The sequence below is a fragment of the Equus asinus genome, chromosome 21, assembly GCF_041296235.1.
Source record: "Equus asinus isolate D_3611 breed Donkey chromosome 21, EquAss-T2T_v2, whole genome shotgun sequence".
NCBI classification, from domain to species: Eukaryota; Metazoa; Chordata; class Mammalia; order Perissodactyla; family Equidae; genus Equus; species Equus asinus.
This window is the reverse complement of record NC_091810.1, coordinates 98,560,740-98,586,584: the sequence shown is the minus strand read 5'-3', so window position 1 is coordinate 98,586,584 and position 25,845 is coordinate 98,560,740. Positions and strand designations below refer to the sequence as shown.

Genomic DNA, 25,845 nt, shown 5'->3' with positions numbered 1-25,845 from the left:
GAGGGCACCCTGGGAGGAGAGCCTGACAAGGTGCGCTGCATCCTGATCTTGCCTCGGGGAGACTCAAGGGGAAGTTCCGGAAATCATCTAATTCAGAAGCCATCTGAGCTCTGAACCGGTGTCCAGGGAGAAAGACCTGCATCCTTCTCCCTCAGCTCTGAGGCAGGTGTCACCCGCGACTCATGGCGGGGCCACGGGTGGTGGTCAGAAGGGAAGAGAATTGGTCACTTTGACAAACAACACTCATGCAGTTGAGGATTATAACCTGCTGTCTTTCATATTTTCTCAACAATCTTTTATTTAGCGCCTGGTGTGTGCGAGGCCATATGTTAGGAGATTAAAAAGTTAAGAGACACAAACATGATTGGGGTACGGTTCCTGCTGTGAGGATGCTCACCAGGTGGTGAGACAGACGTGGAAAAAGCCCAGCAGCACAAGGGTGTGATGCTGTAGAAGCACAGGCGAGGAGGGAGGCAGTGTTGGAGTCAGGAAGACTGCACAGAGCTGGATCCGAAAGAAGCAGGACGGACTGCCCAAGGGGACGGGGAGGGAAATCTTTCTGGCTGGAAGAAGCAGCATGTTCGAAAGTGTGGAGAGGGTGAAGATGCGTGATGTGATTGTTGGAGTGTGAGCGGAGGATGGGGATGGGGTGGAGCACAGTGAGGAGAGATGATGTCAGAAGTGTTGGAAGATCCCAGACCACGAGGGCCTATGTCTCTGGCTTATATACCAACTAACAGACCAAGGGTCCAACCATGATCTTAGCTTCCCTGTCTATAATCTTGCCCAAGATCCATGAAGATAACTTGCTCTGTCAGTAGAGTTGGAGCTACCTGGTATATCCCAAACAAGACACCTGTTTCCCTTCCATGTGTACTAATTGTTGCAGTTGTATTACCATCTTTCCTTCCAGGACTTAAAGCCATAACTACTCTGCTGTTAGCAGGCTTCCTCTGATCAGGTTGGAGGTGAAGACCCAACTTCATATGAATATTTATTCTGATTCTTTGAACTTCTTGAAGGATTTATTCTAATTTTATGTGGATTCAGAATAATTTCACTTATATTATTCAGGACCAAAATGAACCCTTTGTTTATATAGAAATAATATGAGCAATACCAGCAATTGGATTTTTAGGATATATTGTGAGTAAATCGTATATTACCATAGAAATAGTTCTAGACACAATCGCCCCCTTCTCATCTACTATGATAATTATTGCTTGCCCAAGAAGGGTATAATTCCTCTAGCTGCTTTACACAGAGGAAATATTAAATGATGGTCAGGTAGACTGTGCGCCTTAGGCTTGGTTTTCCTATTTACTGTTGGGGGGCCATGGTTAGTTTTCTGTGTCAGCTTGGTTAGGCTATAGTACCCAGTTATTTAATCAAACATGGATCTAGGTGTTCTGTGAAGGTATTTTGTAGATGTGGTTGACATCTACCATCAGTTGACTTTCAGTAAAGGAGATTGCCCTTGACAATATGCCTGAGTCTCCAGCCTGCCCTGCAAGTTTCAGATTTACCAATCCCCACAAACAGGTGATCCAGAACCCAGAATATAACTGATAGGGTAGGTGTGTATATCCAACCACCCAATCATATATGTATGTATATGTATGGAGAGAGAGAGAGAGAGAGAGGGAAGGAAGGGGATTTACTTTAAGGAACTGGCTTACACAGTTGTGAAGGCTGGCAAGTTGCAAATCTGCAGGGTGGACCAACAGGCTGGAGACACAGTGAAGAGGTGGTGTTGCAGCTCGAACCCAAAGGCAGTCAGCTGGCAGAACGCCCTCTTTCTTGGGAGGCCGGTCTTTTTTCTCAAGGCTTTCAACCGGCTGGATGAAGCCCACCCACATTATGGAGGGTAATCTGTTTTATTCACAGTCTATTGATTTAAATGTTAATCTCATCTGAAAAATACCTTCTTAGTGACATCCAGTGGTATTTGATGAAGTATCCAGGTACTATTGTCTAGCCAGGTTGACGCGTAAAATTAACCATCACAACAATATATATTATGTTTTTATCTATTTCCATTGTGTCCTGTCTATCAGAGGAGGTGGCCTTGTAGACCGATTCCTATTGTTTTCAGGATATACACCATAAGTTACTTGAACCAAAAGCCCATCTTGTGATGGTATGCCTAGGTGTTAATTTAACCCCTCTCTCCCCAACATATTCTTAGTCTTTCTGGTATGTGTGCTATGACAATACTCAGACTATCTAGATTCTACATGTTTACACAACATGAAACACAGTTTCATCTACAGGGTCATTTATTTCACTCAAAACAGTAATGCTAATAATATTTATAATTGGAGAAGCATTTGTCTGAAAACAAGAAGTATGCCCTGCATCGTATCAAAATGCGAAGAACCAACTTATTAAAAGCTTAAATATTCGAAACACTTGAAATCCAAAATATCCAGCCCTTGAGAATCAAATTCCACAAAATTAGTTTCAATCTTATATTTAACAAATTATTATATAAATTTGTCAAAGTGATTTATTGGTTAAAATTCTTTATACCATAGTGGCGTACCCATTTCAACTATCATTTCAAAATGTAACTTCTATTATTTTCCATATTTCCATGACCTTGTCCTTATAATTGTATTTCATTTGTGCAAAATTATCTCACACAAGAACAACAGGCACTCAGGAAGTACAAACAGCAGGAACGTTGTTACCTCAATTATTTTCATTTTCTTTTTTTCATCTTTATGTGTTCTTTGCTTAATTCTATACTTTTGGATAAAATTAATAATCTATTCTTAACCACAGAAACAAGAGGATATCAACAATGTTGAATTTATGAATATACAGATGATAAAATCTTAACTTTGATTCATATGGAATATCAACAACAGACTTAAAACCTGGACAGTTTGATCTACTGGAACTTGATAATCAAATAGCGCCACTCACAGAACCTCCGATCCATATATTGATCTCATCAAAGGATGTGCTCTACTCCTCAGCTGTCTTTAGATCTAAAAGAGCAGATGCTATTCCAGGAGTTTTAAATCAAGAAAGTCAACATTCACAAGACCTGGTGTTTGTTAGGGGCTGTGCTTTGAGGTCCTGCTTCAGCTCATGGCGCTTGACATGGCGCCCGCAGTATATTTCAAAAGCTGGCCTGCATCCATGCTATAAGTTAATTGAGGAACTCATGTAGCATTAATCTTTCTGGTTAAACATTGAGAGTTTAAATTGCTCCTCGTGCCCGGGAACCATTACTGTCTTACCAGTAATTCTAACATCATTTGGCAATTTTCCATTTAAAATTTCTCATTCTATTTTTACACTATCATCCTTGCTCAAAACACTTGGAACACCAAAACACTCAGCCCCTTGAGAAACAAAATGAAGCAAAATGTACTTACCTCTTTTATTACCCCACAAAATTAGGATTACCTGTTGTAATCTTATATTTCTAACAATTCCGTTCCTCTCACCAAACTACTTCATTAAGAACTGCATAATTCATTACATTCCAGCACAGATTAGACTAATTGCTTTAAAAACCACTACAGTTAATTCACAGCCACTGAGGACAAACTTTATGTCTAGTGTTTATGTCATTTACTTTATTTACTGGGACTACAAGGCTCTTAGGGGTGCTAGACAGACGTTTACCCCACTCACTCAAATCTTAATAACCCTACAAATGTCAGTCCTGTAAACTGGAACAGTTATTACTGGTTTCCACTATAAAACCAAAACCTTGTTTGTACATTTTCTATCCCAAGGAACATCTGTTTCATTTCTCCCTATATTAGTCGTCAAACAATCGCTCTCACCGTGCACTTACAGGAATGTGATAGCTCTCATTTCCAGTTCACCCAGTCAGAGGAGGAAGGTTAGCCCTCTGTCCACTGGCCCATTGGCACTCTCGACTGAATTTATGATTTCAGTGCCTCTTACAGTTGAACAGCCAGCTAGCAGCTGCCTTATTCCCATGTCTTCACATTCTTAGGAAATGTGTCAAGACTCACCAAATAGGTACTGACCCATCTAGGAAACTCAAGCCCTTGGCCATTAACAGGAGTAGTATTGATCCTATTCCCTATTAAGGATCTCAGGACTGATTGTATGATTCCATTTCAACTCATCAACCCTATTAATACTACGATTATTAACCAATGCATTAGCAATAAACCAATGATGATCGATGAAGGTTGTACAGGAGTGTATTTTCACAGGTTGCTGTACATCAGTTGTATAAAATGACTTTGATACAGAAAAATCCTCTTGATTCTGTCAGAAGCATTTTTCTGTGCAGGGTTTTTCTGGGTTTCCCTAGACTTAACCCCGAAGGTGGAACTTGGCAGATGCTGAGCAACCGCAGGTGTTTACCTGCTGCACTCGGGTGCTAGAAGAGCTGTTACTTAACACTTCAATCCTTCCAGCTCCTGGCATTCCCATCCCTTGTCTAATAGAAGGAAATCATAAACAAATGTTACTTATCACCTTTGCTCTAGGAGTTCACATTATTACAAGCGTCAGAACATTACGGAAGAGGGTCCCCATTTCTGACAGCGTCTGTGGATCTACACTTTTTAGAGAAAGAGGATGTTGTGGGTTACATGTAGTTATTGACACAGCACTCCTAATCGTGTGCTCTCTGCATCAACCAAGATTCCACTTCACATCTAATCAGCGTTTGCGGTTAGAAGCTGCCACCTGATACTGACCCCTTGTAGAAGTCGGGATTACTCGTCCATGTGTTAACTTACCCATGCAGAGCCTACTTCTCAAGTACTAATTGCACAACTGACTTCAAATCAGCTACTTTTGATATAAATCCGAGAGAAGAATAGTTTCATACAATCACTAGTACTTAATACACTGGTCACTTCTGTGTTAGCAATTATCACAATTTCATGACCACAATTAAACACCGTCCCAGAAGAATCAAGTCCATCTCAATCTGGATTTGACCCAGAGGATCTGCTTTCCTGCCATTTTCAGTAAAATTCCTCCTAGAGGCGATTGCTGTCTTACTATTTGGCTTAGAAATTGTGCTCTCCCCACTACCTTGGGCCTCCCAGACAATCAGGCTACCAACTATGAGTAGTATTGGATGTATCCTTATTCCACTATCAGCCAACCCATGATGAATTGGAGGAACGTGAAGGAGTAGAATGAGCCGATGTAGGAAGTCTTGCTTCTGTCCTCAAATTCTCCCATCCTTGTCGTGACAGCCAGCGCGTCCACACCTGATGTTGGAAGCTGCTGCGAAGTCCCTAATGGGGAGAAAGTGCCCCAGAGCACCAGCACCCGCCTTGACCCCACACCCTATGGTTTCGGGGCCAGACTTGTCCCTGGCCGCACATCCTGTGATTCCTTGGTTTTCTCGCTGAAGAGTCAGTGAGATCAAGGGGGCCTCGACCCGTCCTGTGAAGGGCGCCAGGCAGTACTCTGCCTGCACTCTTCTCCGAGGCTGTTGAGTGCCCTCCTCACAGGCCCTGGCACCCGGCTTGTTCCAGCAGCAGCAGGACTTGTTCCTGTCTTACTTATTCCTCAGACTCCCTCAGAGAAGGGGAACCTAATTACTATTTGTTGTGCTCAGTGCACACACTTGAGGGAAGTTAGAATCGCAGCTCCTTAGAGCTCCAGGTCCAGTGGACCTATACAGATCTACCCAGTTCACTGCGCCTGAACCAAACATCCGCTTATCAAATATGCCTTCCTCCTTTTGGATTCTGGTACCAGAGTGAGAGAACTGCAGACAGGGCTGTAAGATGCTCCAGCGCAGGAGGTGACTGTGGGCAACTGGCAGGTTGGGGCGCCAACCACCCAGACTCATTCAACACTCAACTCTCTGAGCTCTCCATTTCTCAGTTCACTGACAACCCAAAGACGATAGAAACAGGCATCTCCTTGTGGGGAGGGGCTCTCATTTAGAAAGATGGTGTGGACCTGGCTCTCGGCTCCTCCCCTCTGCCTCTGGCTCTCCACTCCACTGGAGTCACCGTCACCCTCCTCACTCCACCTGCTCTCAAGGTAGATCTTGTAGGAGCTGATGTCAGTCGGTACCTTCGCATGAGCTGAGGTCCCTGGGTCCCATCTCTTTTCTAATGACGGGAGGCTTGGTCTCAGTTAGAAATCTCATGGCTTGCAGTCAGTGGAGGGGTGGGTCTGGCTGGGCTTAAGTCTGTCCCAACCCCTCAAGCAAAGTTCTCATTGTGGGTCCCTGGATTCCATAATCTCAGACTTCCTAGAAATGCTCATGTGTCACTCACAGCAGATCTCCTGGCTCAGAAATTCAGAGGTGGAGGGGAGGCAGCAGTGCAGAATCACCCTCAGGTTTGAGAACCACGGCCAGGGACTCACCCCCTAGGCCACACAGCAGGGCCTATTGTACGAAGTCATTGTGTGTGAAAAATTCGATGTAATCATGTGAACACATCACGGGGCCAGGCCCAGGGATTAGTATTTGCAATTTTGAGAGACCCTGGGATTAATTTTCATGATGAATATTACTCTGTCATGGGATTTTATGCATCCAAGGGATTAAGATTTGCTAATGGAATTAGGAGCAGAAACAAGGGACCTGCTCATCCATTTGTGAACCCACATCTGCATTCAGACCATGAAGAGGATAATCACAGCTCCCATCCCTTCCAGAGCAATGCTTTCTCATACCCTTTTCAACCAGTGTTCTTTTCGGCCTTGGAGGTAATGAAACTGTATTCCTTTTAAAATGCTCTCAGACCCACCAGACCGACATTTGTCTTCAAGTGGGGAAAACTTGCAGGATTTTATGATTTTGAAAATCCTTCAATCTAGCCTCAGAGAACAGAAACCATCATGAACACGGAGGAAAGGAGGGAGAGAGAAGCTCAAGTGCAAAGGGCGTAACTCAGGAGGAGGGGCCACGGTGAGGGTGGAGCATGTGTGAGAGGGAGGAGGCGCTGGAGGGGAAGACACTCCATGTCTCTGGTGCTAGAACTTAAACTGATAGACATTTATACAACTTCCCACATGTTTACATGTTAAACTTAAAATGTTGAACTAAGACCAAGAGACATGGCAATGAGTGGAGAAAAGAGGACAGCGAAGAAGCAGGGCAGTGTGGAGACCTGGCGTCCTGACAGCTTGCTGCTTCCACACTCTAGTTCACTGAGCATTTACTTCTTCCTCACAGTGCTCTGAAGGAGCAGGGTTATGGTACTGACTCCACTGTATTGTCGGTGAAAATAATCCATAACCAATCTATAAATGAAAATTGGGGTATGTTTATTCTGAGCCAAATGTGAGGACCATGGCCTGGGGCCTTTCTTCCCGAAGGAAGAAAGGGCACCAAAGAAGCACGAAGTGGTTATATACCCTCAAAGAGCATGTTTCACATATGATTGAAATGTCCCTTTTACAATAGTTGCGATACTGCTCTGTCAGCACGATTGATGGACACAGCAGGTAGATCTGCTGTCTCAGTGGACACAGCCGGGTGGCAGGTCTGTTGTCTTGAGCTGGGTGGTCAAACGCGAGCTGTGTGGTCACAGGTGAGCACAGCAATCAGTTCCTAGCCTAAGGAAAGATGCTTATCCTTAAGGAAATACCAATGTGGGGGAAGTTGCATCTTTATCTTAAGGGATTTGTTCTTGTCTTTGGGACACAGCAAATGCTTAAAGCAGATACACAATGCATGCTCTACAGCCACATTGGGCCCTTTTGTAAAAACAATGTCAGGCCGAATTAGGTTTACACCAAATGGCTTCCTCATATACTCCAATATATCCTATTCCTTGCCATTTATATTTGTCATTTCCTGCTTTTGATCTTTAATCTTTTGATGGAAAGCACTGGTGATCAAAATATTGTCCCTTGGTGCCAGGGAGGTTGCTGCCTTCCCTGGTCCATCATGTCCCTCGGTGCTAGGCTTTTATCTCATTTATTTTCCCAGTTGTCCACGTTGGGGGAAAGTAGTCAGATATGGTAGACAAGGCCAGAGGTATATATATTAACAGAGGAAGCATTTCATAGGTTGTATATTTTCAATTAATTTTAGATTGTTGCACAAACATTGTATATGTGCTTTTCTATGCCTCCTTATGTTTACATTGTTCACAATTATAGGACAAGTACAGTAACAATGATAATAATTCAACAAATTTGAAAACAGTTTAAAATGAGTTCTTAAGCATAGTCCTTATCAGAAAAGGAAATTTGTTCAGTGTTATTAGATCAACCATCTCAAGTCACCAAGCGACCATTACTCTAGCTTGTGTGCCAGTCTTACAACATTAAGTCAAGAAAACAGCAATTAGTTTGAAAATTATGACTAGCACAAGAATTCCAAGAATAATAGAAATAGGAATTGCAACCCAGATCAGAAAAGGGAACCAATACTAGAAGGGAGCCAACCGAACAAATCAAGACTGGGTGTGGGATTGCATAAGTCACCCACCTGTTTCTTCATGTGCTTTAGCAGAGATGACACATTGGAAGACTCATCAGTTTAAAGCACAGCCTTCAGTTTGAGTGAGTGCATATGTACCACCTTGGGATGCAGTTAAAATATCTAAAGCCATTCTACTTTGAAGGACAGCTTTCCTGAATTAAAAACATTTCAGTATTTAATAAGGCTATTCCTGCTTGACTAACATTAAGGGCTTATTGATTAAATTTAGTCAGGGCTTCTACATGTGATAATGACATCTTTTAGCCCCAAAGAAGGAGAAAATATAGCCGTTTGGTGGCCATACCAGTGGAACACTGAATGAGCCCATCTGGCCTTAAAGAGAGGGAGGTTGGCAACGGGTATTAGCTCAATATGAATCCTTCCCTGCATCCAAGAGAAGCTCAGGGTGCAGCGTTTTAGCCATCTAGGCAGCAGCCAAGGACAGAGGTTTGTTCCACATAACCATTGAGTTCCATTAGGAGACACCTGATAAATGACTGGCCTTTAAGACCAGTCTGTTCCAAATCAATCACTTTCTTCAAGTATGATAGTATTCCAAAACCTTAAATGGAACAATTGTAAAATGGGTATACAGTTTAAGCATGACAAAGGTTTAAATGCAGAGACACACTTTGGGAATACAGGCCTACTCTGGAGTCTTGGGGCACTTGTCAACACAGATGCCATCTTCTTCTCATCCTGGTGTGGTCCTTTCCAACAGGCTGCAAAGAGTCTTTTATTTGATGCCTCTTCTGATAAATAAATACTCCAGGTTATAGTCCATGATCCTTAAGGTCTAGGAGCTCCCTGTCAGCTACCAACATTTCATTTTTTTAAGCATCTCAATGAGACCCTGACAACAATGTAATATATCTCCCTTAAGCAAAGTTGGTTCATATATTTCCTCATCTAATTGCATAGGCTGTCCTATAATTATTTCAAAAGGAGACAGCTGATGTTCACCAAAAGGGTGTAGATCTAAGATTAAGGAGCACTAGCTCAAGAGCTGTTGGCTATGAGAGAGTAAATGCTTCTGAAAGCTTTGTCAATTGAGTTTTGATTGTGCCGTTAGTTCTTTCCAGCAATCCTGAGGATTGGGGGTGGTAATTGCAGTGGAAATGCTGCATTATTGGCCACATGCTACAAATAGATTTGATTATTTGTCCAGTTAAATAAGTTCCCTGGTCACTGTGTAACTCGGTAGGAATACTTCAAACAGGAATTATTTCCTCCAATAATAATTTACCTAAAGCCATGGCTCTTCTGAAGGAAAGGCCTCAGCCCAATGTGAGAACATGCAGATCATTAAAAGATGTATTTATCCTTGAGATGGTGGCATACCATACATACTTTTTTCTTCTTCTTCTTCTTCTTCCATGGTGATTTCTTGAGCCTGTAGAAGGAACTCTTTTACTGGGTTAGCAGAGTTAATAGAAAGTATCAGGCATTCTTGATGCTGGACAGCATATCCAGTTTGGTAACATCCTTGCTTATCATTTAAATACAACACATTTGTAAACCAAGTCAAATAATAGTATGCAGTCATGGTTTTCTCCCCTTGTCATATTGGAAGCAAAGTAGCAGGGTTAAAATAGTGAATAATATTTACCTACACAATATAACCTAAGAAGGTTTATCATCATTTACTTGACAATGCTTCCCACGCAATTTAGCACCAAACAAGGCTAATTAGTATCCCCCCCCCTTTATAGGAAGAGAGAACAAATTTCTCTGAGAAGTCCCAGGGACCCTCTGAAAATCCTCAGAGAACTGCCAAAACAAAGACTTCATTTAGGACATGAATTATGGGGAGCTTGTACCTTAATAGAGAGACCTCAGTCTTTTTTAACATAGGAAATTATCTTAACAAAACATAGATCTTCTGTCTTTTAGGTAAACTTACTCAAAAGAAAGACCTTTTATAACCTCTTTATCAAGAGAAGACTAAAGAGTTTAGGAAAATTATCCTTTTAAGAGAGGGAAAAAAACAAATTCTAAATTTTGTACCAGCTTACTTTGTATATTAAACCTACTCAATTAAATTTTTTTCAATCTTAGCCAACTTGGCCATGCACAAAACTCCTGAGGATTTTACTTCCTTCAAACTTCTGTCACTTTCTTTTTACATTTAGAATTTGTCTCATGCCTTTCTTTTTTTCCCTTCTAGTACTTTGGGACAAATTTATCTTTCTTAACCCAACAAACAAAATATCTCCATTCTTTATAGCTTCTTTACTGAAAACTTATATCTTACTTTCCTCTAATACAAATATGTTTCCCTTAATTTCTAGTAGCTTTAATCACATATAGTAGAATTCTTTAACCCTTAGAAACCTTAATTTTTAGTGAAAATTAAGAAGTAGGCAATTATAAACTTTCTTTAGCATTTTGTGGCTTGGCAAATTTATAAATATCTTCTATAATTTCTGAAACCATGTTACTTTTAGTACAATCTTTTAATAAAATATGACATGTTTACTGTAGACACCTTTTAGGTTTTTTTGTAATAAGATGGCAAGAGTAGGGAAACCTACATTTAATAATTAGTGTCTAATATTTTATCTTATTTAGTGATGATCTAGATATTCAAGGAATCTGTATCATTTAAATTAACCTAGCAAAACTTCAAAGTTTCAAGTTACCAAAGAGATTTTGGAAGTTATTTTAAGTACATACACCATAACACACAATCGTTGTTAAAATTTCATGCAACACTCATGTTTTTCACATCTATTTAGTTACTGTTCCCAATAATCACTTAGATTTCCTACAAGACTTCATGAGACATTAGACAAAATTAGCCATCATTTTAAGTTATTTTTGTTAACCGGTTTTGTAACAGAAATAATATCAGCTTATTTGACCAATAAACCTAGAATAAAGGCCACATGTCTGCATCATATCCAATGCTGGTAACTCTGAGGACAAGCCTATTTTAATCAAACCAACAAACTTAAACAAGCTTTCATTCACCAAAGATTATTTCATCCCATGTTAACTTGAAAGACATTTGGGTTAGCTGCATTTAGAAAACTTTTGTAAGCACTTACTTTCAGTCATTTGAATGGAGCTCCTTAGAAACTGTACCATCCAGAGGTAAAACACCACACATTTATAGCATACATAGATGGACACACACAAGCAACAGACAGATACAACAAAGATTTTCCTTAGATTTCAAGGCTAGGGTGTTCTCACAGCAGAGTGAGTCTGCAAAAACTTGTTTTCCCAGTTTTTTTTTCTTTCAGTCTTAGGAATCTGGGTTGGGAATAGACCCCCTTTTGTTAAGCACTTGGAAGTCACAGCATGAAACCAACCGTAGTTCAGAGGAGAGGCTGCCCATTCTGGAACTGGTTGGGCTTTTTTAGAAGCTTAGTTTCCTGCTTTTCTTTTAATTTTGTTTTGCTATAAAGTCCAAACAACTTCTGTGGATCAAGCAGTTTGTTCAGACTTTATAAACACAATTCTTTCCAATTTAAAGGTAAATTAAAAACATCAGCCTGCCCCATTCACTCCAAAGTTCCCTCTAAGCTCCTCAGTCCTAGGAGATTCCCTCCATAGGTTCCTCTTACCTAGGGTATGTACCAGTACCACTAAGACACCCAGTCTTAAGGTTTGAAACAGCTCATAGAGACTCAGGATCATCTATGTAAAATAAGGAGGTCTGGGTTTTGGGAGAACTCACCAGGGTCACCTGAAAAATGCAGTGATCTGGGGGGGCTCAATGGGCCCCTATTGGTACCGAATGCCAGTTCAGTGTAGATTCCAGGTGGTCTCTGGTGGGTTTCTCTGAAATCCTGCCAACTACACGACGAAATATTGACACAAATAATCCATAACCAACCTATAAATCAAAATTTGGGTGAGTTTATTCTGAGCCAAAAAGTGAGGACCATATAGCCTGGGGCCGTCCTTCCCCAAGGAAGGAAGGGCACCAAAAAAGTGGGGTGTACCGAGTGGTTATATACCTTCGAAGAGCATGTTTCACATATGACTGAAATGCCCCTTTTACAATAGTCACGAGACTGCTCTGTCAGCACAGCGAGGAATGGACACAGCACGCAGTAGGTCTGCTGTCTCGGTCACAGGTGAGCACAGCAATCAGTTCCTAGCCTAGGGAGAGATGCTTATCCTTAAGGAAATGCCAATGTGAGGGCAGTTGCACCTTTATCCTAAGGCCATTTGTTCTTGTCTTTGGGACACAGCAAATGCTTAAAGCAGACATACAACACATGCTCAATGGCCAAGGCAGGCCCTTTTGGAAAAACAAAGTTGGGCTGAATTAGGTTTACATCAAATGGCTTCCTCACTTACTCCGGTATATGCTATTGCTTGCCATTTATTTGTCAGTTTAGAGGAGGAGGCTGAGGCCCAGGGATGATCCGGGATGTATCAGGGACCAGCGAGTGATGGAGCCTGCTGTGGAGATGAGCAAGAGCAGCACAGCTGTTCATCCCGGGCGTGCTCCAGCAGGGGCCCGGCCACTGTCCCTCACCTGGTGGGACCCACAGGCTGGCAGAGGCGGGACAAGGGATGGCTGGGGGTGCTGACTGGGGGCAGGGGAGCTGGGAGCAGCTAGGGACACGAGTCTGCATTCTCTACTGGACCTAAGTTGGAAGCAGGGACAGAAATTAGGGAAGTGCCAGTTACTGATCAAGTCCTGGCCTTTTGGGGGCCACTGTTACGGGGGGGACTGTTGGGTTCCTAGACTTTCCCAGGGGCAGTTGTCTGACTTCCCGCAGGGCTGATGCGACGGAGAGCAGGCTAGCCTCGGCCAGTTAACGTGGGTAACGGACAGTTTTCCTACAGCCTGTGGCTCAGCGTTCTGCTTCAGGAGTAGTCTGGTCATGGTCTGTTGATATATTTAGTCTCATTCCTGAGTCCTTCTTGGTTTTAGTTTTTTTAAAAAACCGGACCAGAGTTGTGCCATCCACTTTCTGTTTTGCCCGAGGCTGTTCTGGAGAGTTCCAGAGCAGCCTTTTCTGGGGTGCACAGGCCTTCTGGGCTCCCGCCGTCCATGGTAGGAAGGTTGGTGGGAAAGTTGTCGCTGGCCCCTGAGTGCGAGGCTGTGCCTGGTTTGGAGGGAATGCCTTGTGCATCTGTCTGCGTGATGGAGGACAGCAGCCTCGGCTCTGGAAGCCCTTGTTCCTTACTGGCTTCTGGGGCCCCAGGGGCTGAGTGTGCCACGTAAATGAGGGACCGCGGAGGGCCCCGTCTGCGAGGGGTTGGCTGCCCTGAGCTTCCTCACCCTCAGGCAGACCTCCTCCCCTCTCCTGTCAGATGGGGGAGTTGCTGGTGCGACAGGTGAGTGAAGCAGAATCCTGAAACCTCACAGTGTGGAAATCACTTCCCTCTCCAAATATAGGAAATAAAGCCCAGGAAACCTGAAGCCAGAGCCCAGCTCCTGCTGGTCTGCAGCAGGAGGAGAAGCGGTGTCCGTCGTCATCGCATGATTTGAGGCGGCCCAGGAACCCGACACAGTGCCCTAGATGTCAGCAAGGCAAGCAGCCCTTGGCCTCCCTGACCTGGCGCCTCCTCTATGGACACCGCTGAATCCTTAGGGCACAAATGCCCTCTGCTGCAGGCCCAGAGCAGGGAGCGTGTCCTCAGAGCAGGCGGTTTGGCACACGGGGCTGACAAGTGGACCAGTGGGCTCTCCCCAGCAGACGTGCCCCAGAACAGAGGTTCAGGCCCCCAAAGGGGCCTTTTCTCTGACAGTGCTGCCACGCTGTAGCCAGACCAGCTTTCAGCTTTCTGGGGCCCTTGTCCTTGCTCCCACTGGCCTCCTTGCTGTCCACAAATGTGCTGAGTTCTTCCCACTGAGGCCCCTGGGCTGCTGTCCCCTCTCCTCCAACGCTCTCCGCTTCTGCACCTGGCGGGACCCCGACCATCCTTGGAGGGTCCACATCCTTTCCTGGGTACAGGCTGCCTCAGTCTGCTGCCTGCACGTTTCCTCTGAAACGCTTGTTTGGGAAAGGGAAACGCTTCCTGACCCTCTTACGGTCCTGGCGTAAATTAAACTGACAAAGGCTGACTAACAGGAAAAGCATACGAGTTTATTTAAGTTTTACAGGACACAGGAGCCTTCATAAGGAAATGAAGAACTGAAAAACAGATAAACCTGAGTGTTTTTATGCTAGGTTTGGAGAAGAGTGGACAGATGTGCCAGGACGAAGGTGAGCTGAGTGTGCAAACTGGAGGACACTGGCCAGGCCTGCTGTTCCGCTCTCCCTCCGTCCCTTGTCTTCGGGAGAGATGAGGAGGCTCTTTCCTCCTGCAGAGGGAGGGCACCTCTCCCCGAGGGTTTTACAAGCTGCTTCAGGAAAACCAGCAAGTCCTTCCGCAGGAGCAATTCTCTGATTCTATGATTCCTTCAGCCGGAAGGACTCGACGTGCCAGGGGCCACGTCTGGGGTAGCAGGTCCTGTCACAATTCAAATGGCACACTTGTGTGGTCACTTGGTGGTGGCTGCCTTGCCCACTGGACAGTGAGCCTGCTGGGGCGAGGATGGCGTCTGCCTCCACAGCTGATCTCGCCGCAGTGCCTGGCGCCGTGCCTGGCTCACAGGCACGCAAGACGTTTTCGTCGGATGAATGAAAAGCACGAGAAGAATTCTGTGACTTCTTTCTTAAATCAGATTCCCTAGGACTAACCTCACTGCTGGGCTTTCTCTTTGTTCCAACACCCTCTTTTCTGCCTGAAAAATAAGCTGCTTCTTTCTCTCAGAGACCTACCAGCTGTGTGCCCCCAGTTCTCTCTCTGGCTCGAGCCCCCGCCCCTCACCAAACCCTCACCCTGTTCTGTCCTTTGTCTTTGTTCTCTGCAAGGGGAGGGGGCCGGAACACCAGGCTCCTTTCCTGTGTCTTGTCAAAGGCAAGAGCTGTGAGTCACCTTATGAGGACGGCAGGGGCAGCTGCCCCCTCGGTGCTGGCAGCCTGGGCTCTGAGCTGGACACCCTTTCCTAGCGCAGCCCTCCCAGCCCGGCTCCAGCCACGGTGGAAGACCGTCTCCCAGCTGTGTGCGCAGGTCCTGTGCGGACGAGCTCTCAGGGTAACATGTGGAGTTGGCTGGTTCTTGGAGCAGCCACGTTAGGGCTGGTGCTGCAAAGCCCCAGGGGCTGCATTTACATAGAAACGAGGCAGCCACCTCCTGGGGTTGAGTGCTGACAAATAGAAATGGCAAGAAATAGGATACACTGGGGTATATGAGGAAGCCATTTGGTGTAAACCTAATTCAGCCTGACCTTATTTTTCCAAAAGGGCCTGACTGTGGTCGTGAGCATGCACTGCATATCTGCTTTAAGCATTTGCTGTGTCCCAAAGACAAGAACAAATGGCCTTAAGATAAAGATGAAACTTCTCCCACATTGGCATTTCCTTAAGGATTAGCATCTCTCCCTAGGCTAGGAACTGATTGCTGTGCTCACCTGTGACCACCCAGCTCCAGACAACAGACCTGCCACCCTGCTGTGTCTACCGAGACAGCAGACCTGCTACCTGCTGTGTCCATTCCTCGCTGTGCTGACAGAGCAGTCTCGTGACCGTTGTAAAAGGGGCATTTCAATCATACATGAAACATGCTCTTTGAGGGTGTATACCCACTCTGTACACCTCACTTCTTTAGTGCCCTTCCTTCCTTGGGGATGGAAGGGCCCAGACTGTATGGTTCTCACATTTGCCTCAGACTAAACTCACCCAAATTTTGATTTATAGGTTGGTTATGGATTATTTTTGTTGACCGTGCTTAGGGGAGGGGGGAGCTGCTGTGCATTCTTATTGATGCATCATTCTAGCCCTTGTTCGTGGATGAAAAGTAAATTCAAATGTTGTTCTGTGGCTTTAGGATGAAGTTGTACAAGTCTGGGCCTTTAAATCAAATAGGCAGTGACTTAGCAAGTGACAAGCATAAAACATCCCATAGGAAAGTCTTAATTTTACTAGTCAATAAGTCTGAAAACCAGCAACCGGACTGAAATGATTGCGTTAAAAGGAAGGAAACGAAATTAAGTTTCCATGTAGTCAGTTTGCAAGTCTGTAAGGAGTCTAAGACTTGCTCTTGAGTTTACCATCTGAGCACATGTGAGTGTGTGAGTGTGTGTGTTGACAAATAGAAATGGCAAGCAATAGGATACACTGGGGTACATGAGGAAGCCATTTGTTGTAAACGAAATTCGGCCTGACCTTGTTTTTCCAAAAGGGCCTGACATGGCCATTGAGCATGCATTGTACATCTCATTTAAACATTTCCTGTGGCAAAAACAAATGGCCTTAAGATAAAGGTGCAACTTCCCCGTACATTGGCATTTCCTTAAGGATAAGCCTCTCTCCTTAGGCTAGGAACTGATTGCTGTGCTCACCTGTGACCACCCAGCTCAAGACAACAGACCTGCCACCCTGCTGTGTCCACCGAGACAGCAGACCTCCCTGGTGTGTCCATCAATCGCTGTGCTGACAGAGCAGTCTCTCGACTATTGTAAAAGGACCATTTCAATCATATGTGAGACCTCCTCTTTGGGGGAATATAACCACTTTGTGCACCCCACTTCTTGTGTGCCCTTTCTTCCTTCAGGAGGAAAGGCCCTGGGTCCTCACATTTTAGCTCAGAATAAACTCACCCAAATTTTTGTTTATAGATGGGTAATGGATTATTTTTGTTGAGAGTGTGTGTGTGAGCATATGTGTGTCTGTGAGTGTTTCTGCATCTGCCTGTGTGCACGAGTGTGTGTCTTCCTCCAGACAAGGTACAACACTTGAAGTCGGTCTGGGGTTGAGGTCACGTGGAGAGTCTGCATGAAATGACCCTGGGGCTGAGCAGGTTGAGAACGGCGGTGGGGAATTAGAAAACAAAATTCAATGGAATAAATTTGAAGATCTGATTGAGTAAACAGAAGGGAGCTCTGAAGAGCTGTACAAAGTGAAAGGCTTTTTTTTTTAGGCAGAAGGGGCGGGAAAAGGAAGTTTCTAGCAAAGAGTGGGTTGTTTCCACTGAGGTCACCTTCCTATGGGGGAAGGAATGGATTACCTCAGTGGTGCCGACCCAGAAACCCCAGGTTGACTGGCTAAGGGTCTGATTCCTGGGAGAGGCTGGACCTGCAGTTAGGTTGGGCTAAGTCTCCGTTTGCTGATGTGGGGCTGACTTAGTACAAGTGACCCCAGTGGGGCCTGTTGTCTCTTTTCTAACAGAGGAAGAGAAAGACAGTGGGTCCTTCTGCTGTATTTTCTGCACTTGCACAGAATAGAACATGGAAACCACTGTTCTCAAAATGCTTATGTACTCAGTGTCTGGGTGGTTGGTCCAATGATGGAAAGGGCTCAGAGGTGTGAATTAAGGGAACTGGGGCTCGGCCACCTTCCGCTGCTAAGGGATGAATCATGGCGGGAACGTTCATCAGGAGCCTCTTAGAGAAACGCTGGACCAAGATTACGAGCACTGAACCAAGGGACTGCCACGCAGCCGAGGTTCCCCGGAGGCTGTGAGCACAGTGACAGAGGCTGGTGGGTTACCTGGTGGCCATTCCAATTGCGTCCACTAACCTCCTCCCGTCGCGGCGGCTGAGAAAAGCCAGCTCCCACTTCGCCAGCAGCCTTGCAGCTAGTTGCAACCACGTAACATGGTTCTGATCAGTGAAAACCAAGAGAACGTCGACTGGGGGATTCAGGGCCGGATTCCGCTCCCTGATAAACGGAGACAAGCCATCACAATGGTTCCTTCTCGCCTTCCTCTTCCTGTTCTGCGGCTGTGCCCTGATCCTGGCTTTGGACGCACTCACGTAGACCTGACACTGCGTTTCACAACCGTCATGCGGTGACGTAGAGATGGTGTGGATGGAGATGGAGATGCTGGCTCGGTCCTGCCTCTGTGTTGCTTCCGAGCCAGTTTTGGAACTACCTATGTCCAGATCTAATTTCTGTGTCGTTTAAGACACTCTTAGTTTTCGTTGTTATTTCTTGCAGCTGAAATTCTTCCTAATTGATACAGGACATAATATAGTTCCTACCAATCCAGGGAGTGGTGCAGACTGATGAGGGGAAGGATGAGCTTTATTTGGAATCAGACAGGCCTGGGTTCAAATCCTGGCTCCCTCATTTACTAGCCATGTGAATCTGAGCAAGGTGATAGACATCTTGGAACGTGAATTTCCTCATCTGTGAAATGAGAGCCTTGGACAAATGGATGCTAAGATGGTGCTGTGAGAATAAAAAGTAGTGGCCCAGTGAGCTAAAGGTAAAAAAGGGCAGGATGACGGTGTATGCAGGGGGACAAGCAATGGAGGCATCTCTCTCAGTGTTCCCTAGACGGGGTTCGGTTGCCCCAGACATGACCCAGTGGGGTGCATTTCTAAAGGGCAAACCAGGAATTTATTCACAGCGGCTCTGATCTTGCCAAGAGCTTGCCTCAGAGCATGACACCATCTGCAGCAAGTCAAGGAGGGTTTCTTGTTTCTTCAGTATGTAATTAGCAAACTAGCAGCTGCATCTGACTGTTGCTGTCAGCTCTGAGGACCCGGTCTCTGGCCTCTGCAGCATCCGAGGCTTTAGCTGGATGGGCGCCATGGCAACGGCTCCAATCCTGCGCCAGAGATGTGCTTGTTTTTCTAAGAGCTGGGCACTGGCCTTCCGATTTGGGGGAAATGAGCTTTCTCTTTCCTGAGTCCTGCCACAGAGCTCTCCAGCCTCCCTTTTAGCCCATGATCACCCCACAGCCAGACTTCCTCCAACTGGCTGGCCAGGCAGACTGTGGTTTTAGGCCACAAGGTAGGGCTTTCTGGGATGGGACGTCCCCAGGGATCCAGCAAGGTGCCACTTCTGAGGGAGAGAGGGAATTTGAAGTACACACGCCCACCTTAAAAAAGCAGCCTTCTTTGGAGACCATTAGCCAATTTCTCATCTGACTTTTCCGGGAGACTCGGTCAGCTCTGCTGAGAAATGAGCACGGGAGGTAAAATGCTGGCGCAGGGGCCCTTAGCCGTCTGACGGTGCTTGGAAACCAGGAAGGACGAACACGACTTTGTTCCCAGAAAGATTTAACCCGACCACCGCAGGGGCTCCCGAGGCTCGGCTCTGACTCCCCTCAGCCCGTCTGTCGTGCCGTCCCTCTGCAGGCTTGGCTGCTGGGGCTGGAAGAAGTGAGAAAATGGATGAACGCCAGGACCATGGCCCACAGCTGTGTAGACTTGTGAACAATGAGAGTTCCTCAAGTTTTCTCTCTTATCAAAAAGCGGGATCTGGAAAGTGTGCATTTTGTCCTTCTGTTAAGGTTCCAATCGTAATAGCATCTTCAATTTAGAGAAATAACCACCATGTCCTGTTTGATCATTATGCTCAGTGCCTTGTGTTATGGGTGACACAGTAGTGGGGATCCCCGTTGGAGCCTAAACTGAGTTTATTTCTGGGATTTGGAGCTTCTGGGCAAGTCTGGAGTCTTGGGGAACAGGACCACCGGGAGTCTCTTTGCGCGTGGACGTAAGAAGCCTGCTGGAGGAGAGCTGCTCCTGAGGCCTAGAGTCGGGCGACGCCAGGTTCACTGCTCAGCCGTCCCAGCAGAAGGGCGACTTGAGGACCAGCGGTCCCCAAACGTCTCCATCCTGATTACCTGCAGCCTTGGAGGAGAGTGGGAGCTGTTGGTGAAAGATGGCCCTGTTCTCACACGGAGGCCCCGGAAGCGGCAGGGGCGTCGGCCTCCTTTCTGTCACAGCTGCAGGTGCGTGTGGAGGCGGCGAGGTGCCGGTGGGTGAGGCAGCCGATGGAACAGTCCGGGACGGGCGGGGCGGTTCCCGGGCAGGACCTTGGGGGTCAGTGCAGGCGGGGGCCTCGCTTATGAGCAGAGGTGAGGCTTCCCCCGAGGGCGCCTCGAGCTGAGGGAGGCGACTTCAAGAGCGCAGGATGTCCAGCCACCCCGCGGGCAGATGATGAGTCGGAAGGGCCTTCTGGGGCAGGCTGGGGAGTTCAGTCCTGAAGGCTGAGGTGCGGCTTGCTAGTTGGGGGAGTGACCTGTTCAATTGCTCTCAGAGGGCCGGCCGCAGTGATCTGTGATGATGAGCTGGAGACGCAGACGCGTGGGAGGCGGGCGGTTCTTCCAGCAAGTGTAGCCAGACTTGTGAGCCGGAGTCAAGAAATGCAGCGTCGCAGAGAAGGTCAGACTCTCAGGAGCAAGTGTGAGGGATATTGGGGTGTTCTGGGAAAACAGGCTTTCCTGGGAGGTGGGCAGCCTTGGGTTCAAATCCCGAGGCCCCCACTCACTGACCAGTCGCCCCCAGTAAGGCTCCTGTGGTGCTGTCAGAGCTGCGTCTTGTTCATTGATGAAGTGGGGATGATGCCACCCACCTCCAGCTGCTGTGATGGTGGAGGCAGCACGGGTGTGTGAAGAGCCCCTCACAAGCCATTGACGTACGATGTCCTCTTCCCGCTCGGCTCCTGGGCACACACAGCACCTGCAGGCTGTGGTTACCTGAGGGCAAGTACTGGCCATTATTTTATGACAAATTCCGCCCCCATCTCGTCCCATTTAAAGGTTATGGAGGTGACTCTCCCGAGGAGCTCAGGAAAGAGGCTGACCAAGCAGCTGTCACGTCCCCTTGTGATTTTTTGTTACGTGAATACAAATGTGGTAAACCAGGGAGATACGTCTCCATGAAATGTAGTTTTTAGTAATCCCTTTCTAAAACCTTATCCTAATTTTGAAGAAGACGAAAATATGAAAAAATGTTTTATTTGAAACAAAAGGATGCATCTGAAAATTCTTGGAGATGGAGCAAACGGACTGCCTTTTTTGGTATTTTTAACCGGGCACAACGATTTGTCACTTGTTACATTAGCAGCCTTGCTTTGTGTTCATGCACTTGGTGGGGACACGGGTCCTGCTGAGAGTGGGCCGAGCGGCCCCCGGGACCCAACGCGGAGTTCTTATAGGAACTCTCCTTGTCGTTCCTGGTGGAGGAATGTGAAAGGATGAAAACTGTCCCTGGGGCCCAGGAGGCAGCGGCAGGGTCCGCTGAGGGCTGGCGAAAACACGATGGTTTCAGGAGGTCTGGGTGGGGCCCGGGAGGCCGCATTCCAGCGAGTCCAGGTGATGCTGGGGCTGCTGTAACAAAATACCCCAGACCAGGGGCTTGAGCCTCAAAAGTTTATTTCTCGCAGTTCTGGAGGCTGGAAATGCACGGTCGAGGAGCGGGCTGACTCAGCTGCTGGCGAGGACGTTTGCTGGCTTGCAGCTGCCTTCTTGCTGTGTCCTCATGTGGAGGAGAGAGACGTGAGCGTGGGCGAGCTCTCTGCAGTTTCCTCTTGTGAGGACACGAGTCCCATTACGAGGGCCGGCGCTGATGGCCTCGTCTAACCTCGGTTTCCTCCCAAAGCTCTGCTCTGCAGTGTCGTCACTTTGGGGGTTAGAGCTTCAATATGTGGACCTGGGGAGGGACGAACGTTCAGTCCGTAACCTCCCACCCTTGCTGCCCCAAAGTCGTGTCCTTCTTGCATGAGAAATCCTCCATTCCAACCCAATAGCCCCCAAAAGTTTTAACTCACTCCAGCATCGACTCTGAAGTCTGAGGTCCAAAGCTGTTAAATATTATCTGCCTCAGGTGAGACTTGAGCCGTGGTTCAACCTGAGGCCAAATTTCTCTCCAACTGAACCTGTGAAACCAGACAAATACAGTGTCCAAAATACAGTGGTGGGACAGGCATCGGATAGACATTCCCACCGCAAGAGGAGAAAGTGTGAGGATGAAAGGGACGCTGAAGCCAAGCAAGCCCCAAATCTAGCAAGACAAACTCCTTGAGATCTTAAGGCTGGAGAATAACCCTCTTTGGTTTGGCGCTCTGCTTCCAGGCCCACTGGGGTGGCAGTGTCACCCCCTTCAGCCCCACAGGGCGCCACCCCCGCACCTCTCCGAGAGGAACTGAAACCAGCAGGCAGCAGCCTTGGGCCTCTGCCTGTGGTGGGAGAGGTCGTCCGATGTCTCTGAACTGCCTCCAGGGCATTCCTCCCTCTTCTTGAAGAATAAAGCCTGTCTGCTGCCAGCTGGCTCTGTTCCTATGGTTGGGTCCTGCAGAATCCCAGATGCCTAACAGTCTTCTGTCATGCTGTCCCATTTCTTCTGTTCCCTTTAGGGCCAGCTGGCGGTGTCTCTGCTGGTGTAATCCTGTCTCCCTTCCTGACTTCCATGGAGATGGCTCTTAAGTCCCTGAGTTGCACCGTGACCTCTCCATCAAATGATCGTTCAGCCACATCTGAGTGCTCTCTTCAGAACGAGCTTTCTCATTTTTTGCAATATGGATGGGCTGGGAATTTTCCAAACCTCAAAGTTCTGGTTCCTTTTCACTTAACAATTCCTTCCTCGCCTCATCTCTCCACTTTCATTTTACCGGAGGCGATCAAGACGAACCACGCTGCTTCTTCCACACTTTGCCAGGCCAGGTATCCAATTTCATCACTCGCAGGTTCCACCTTCCACAAGACACTGGAACACAGTTCAGCCAAATTCCTTGCCACTTGATAGCAAGGATCGCCTCTCCTTTTTCCAGTCACCTGTTCCTCGTTTCCATCTGAGATCTGGGCAGAACGGCCTTTGCCATCCATACTTCTATCGTCATTCTGCTCACAGTAATTCAACATACGGACTTGGGAGGGACACACACATTCAGTCTGTAGGGTGCTGCTGGTCTGGGGGCCGCACTGAGAGCAGAGGCCTTTGTCAGTGGACTGCTGTGTTTTGTCCTACGACTTCCTGGGCAGCACTGACCCGTCTTGTTATTCTGAGAATGTTGTCAGGAAACCACAGCCTGCCCCACACCCTCCGAGCTGTGTCCCTCTTGACCTGGCTGCGTCGAGTCCTGCTCTGGTTCATTCTGGGCCTTCTCTCGCCTCACCCCTCCCTGTGGGGAAGGAGTCCATGAGCCCAAGTGACAGCCACCCTGGAGCCCATGTCTCCTTCCACACCCATTCCTCTGGGTTCCTGGGACACTGGAATATCTTGTCCAAAAGGCCATGAGCCTATTTCTTGAGTCTTTTCCAAGGATGGGGGACGGGCCGAGAAAGGGGCAGGTCTGGAGAAGGGCAGATGTGGGATTCTGCCTTTGAGCCTGGTCTTCCACATTGTAGGGAGGGGTTTTGTCAGGGTGGAGGATGGGACATCCTGGGACCTCTTTTCTCTCAGCTGATCTCCAACTGTTAAGTATCTATATAAATGGTGTAGGGTGCCCTGGGCTCCACAAATATTAGGACAGACTGACTTCAACTACTAATAAAATAGTCGGGAAAGGTTACCCGAGGTCTCTTACCTTATAAAACACGACTGTATCTTCATACGCTCCCTCAGGATCATTTGTTCTATTTCTGTTGCATTGGGCCTGCAGATTCCTTTGGGTGACATGGACATTTTCACAATGTCTGTTGCTCCAATCCATGAATGTGGTATCTTTCTGTTGGGTGTGTCTTCTTCAATTTCTTCCATCGATGTTTCACAGTTTTCAGTGTACAGAGCTGCCATCTCCTTGGTTAGGTTTCTTTCTAGGTATTTTATTCTTTTTTTTTACTTTTTTTCCCTTCTTCTCCCCAAAGCCCCCCAGTAGACAGTTGTATATTCTAGTTGTGAGCGCCTCTGGTTGTGCTCTGTGGGACACTGCCTCAGTGTGACTTGATGAGCGGTGCCATGTCCTCACCCAGGATCTGAACCTGCAAAACCCTGGGCCGCCAGAGTGGAGTGTATGAACTTAACCACTCGGCCACAGGGCCAGCCCCCGTTTTAATCTTTTTAATGCTATTGTAAATGGGACTGTTTTCTGAAATTCTTGTTCAGAAAGTTCATTGTTAGTGTATGGAAATGCAACTGATTTTTGTATGTTGATTTTATATCCTGAAACTTTACTGAATTTGTTTATTAGTTCCAACAGTTTTTTGGTTCAATCCTTAGGGTTTATGTCTATAAGATCATGTCATCTGCAAACAGATAATTTTACTTCTTCCTTTCCATCGGGCCCCAATTCTTGTCTTAAGAAAGCATAGGCAAAACAAGTGAATTTAAAATTGGAGGAAACTAAATGTAAGTCCCAGCTTGGTCAAATCCTTCTTACCCACTTAGTCCAAGAACACCTGTTTTCTGCCTGTGTGGCCAGGCTGGCACTGATTTCTCCCATTTTTTTCTTGTTCCCCATCCAGGATGTTCTAGATCCAACAGATATATCTTTTTCCAACCCCTCAGTTCTTATGCTAACTGATCACTGTGTACCAGTTGTGATACTTGCAAACCGTGGCTCAGGGTATAATTTTGCCCTGAACGACGAACATCTGTCTTGAACTCTCATTCCACCTGGAGCTGAAACTTAATCTTGGACAACGCAGGGCTCGTCACTTCTGGGATTCCCTTAGATAGATTCGGGGTCTCCCCTTTCTCCCTGGTCTCATCTGGATTCTGTGGATGTGGGTGATGAGGTGGTTTGTGTGGGCAGCTCTGAGTCGAACAGGGTGTTGTGTCCTTGGCTAGTGTCCGCTATGGCTGGATCAGCATTTATCCTCAAGCATCCACTAGGGGCCAGGCCTCTCCCCTGGCCTCCAGTCAATACTGCCCTGTTCTCCTTAACACAGACATGATCGTGGGCCTGACTCTTCTGCATCTTGTAAGTGTCACCTGGGAAACCCTGGGCACTGGGAAGGTGTGTAGGAAGCGTCCCTCCGCTGCCCAGCCCCTTGCCTCCCCCTGTTCATTGGCACCTGCTGCTCCCCACCCATGAGAGTGGGTAGAGAAGCCGTGCTGACCTGAATCCACCCTTGTCTCCTCCAGGAGGCTCACAGGTCGGCAGGGTGTATGTTGAGTTCTGGACGGGGGCAGAGGATGGAATGGCATGTTGCTTCTGGGCCAAGCATCTGATTGCTGAGTGAAAGACACTCTGGTATCCACTCTGCCAACAGAGAAGGCGTGTATTTCGCATGGAACAGCCGTGGACCAGTGGGCCTCTCTCGGCCAGAGTCCTGGGTGAGGGTGGCGCAGAGCCCTCACTGCCCTGCCTTTCTCAGGCAAGGCGGGCAGGATGGGAGCGTCCGTGGCGCGTGCTCAGGGATGTGGGCTGTTGGCCACTGCGGCGTCCCCCGTCTCCTGACCAGCACGACGGCACGGGGATTTCTACAGGGCTCCAGAGAGAAAAGGCTGTGCCGCCTTTCCACGCTTGCTCTCTGAGGGTTCCTTACAGACACGCGGCCCAGCCTTCGGCTTCAGCTCTGGTGCGTGTGGTCGTGGGTCCTCTGATGCGGTGTCTCCTCGTCCTGCCCTCCATCATTGACTTTGCTCTGTGATCCAAGTTCAGGCTGATGCGGATTCCTGTGCCAGTGAGAGCATCAGCTTGTCTGCTTCTCCAGAGACCGGAAGAGAGAAATACTACGCTGTGTTCATTGTCATGAGCACACGGGATCCGGTTAAATAAGAGTTAATCAGCTTTGACAGT

The 25,845-nt window shown here is 47.1% G+C and overlaps 2 long non-coding RNA genes across 2 annotated transcripts in view; one reads left to right on the top strand and one right to left on the bottom strand.

The window, feature by feature from the left end:
* LOC139041493 (uncharacterized) overlaps window positions 1-11,605 on the bottom strand; it is a 30,329-nt gene extending 18,724 nt beyond the window's left edge. The window contains exon 1 of the long non-coding RNA XR_011496730.1: window positions 11,464-11,605. This is a non-coding gene — a long non-coding RNA (uncharacterized lncRNA). The remainder of the gene's footprint in view (window positions 1-11,463) is intronic.
* Window positions 11,606-18,518: 6,913 nt separating this feature from the next.
* LOC139041396 (uncharacterized) overlaps window positions 18,519-25,845 on the top strand; it is a 55,440-nt gene continuing 48,113 nt past the window's right edge. Inside the window, exon 1 of the long non-coding RNA XR_011496464.1 lies at window positions 18,519-20,113. This is a non-coding gene — a long non-coding RNA (uncharacterized lncRNA). The remainder of the gene's footprint in view (window positions 20,114-25,845) is intronic.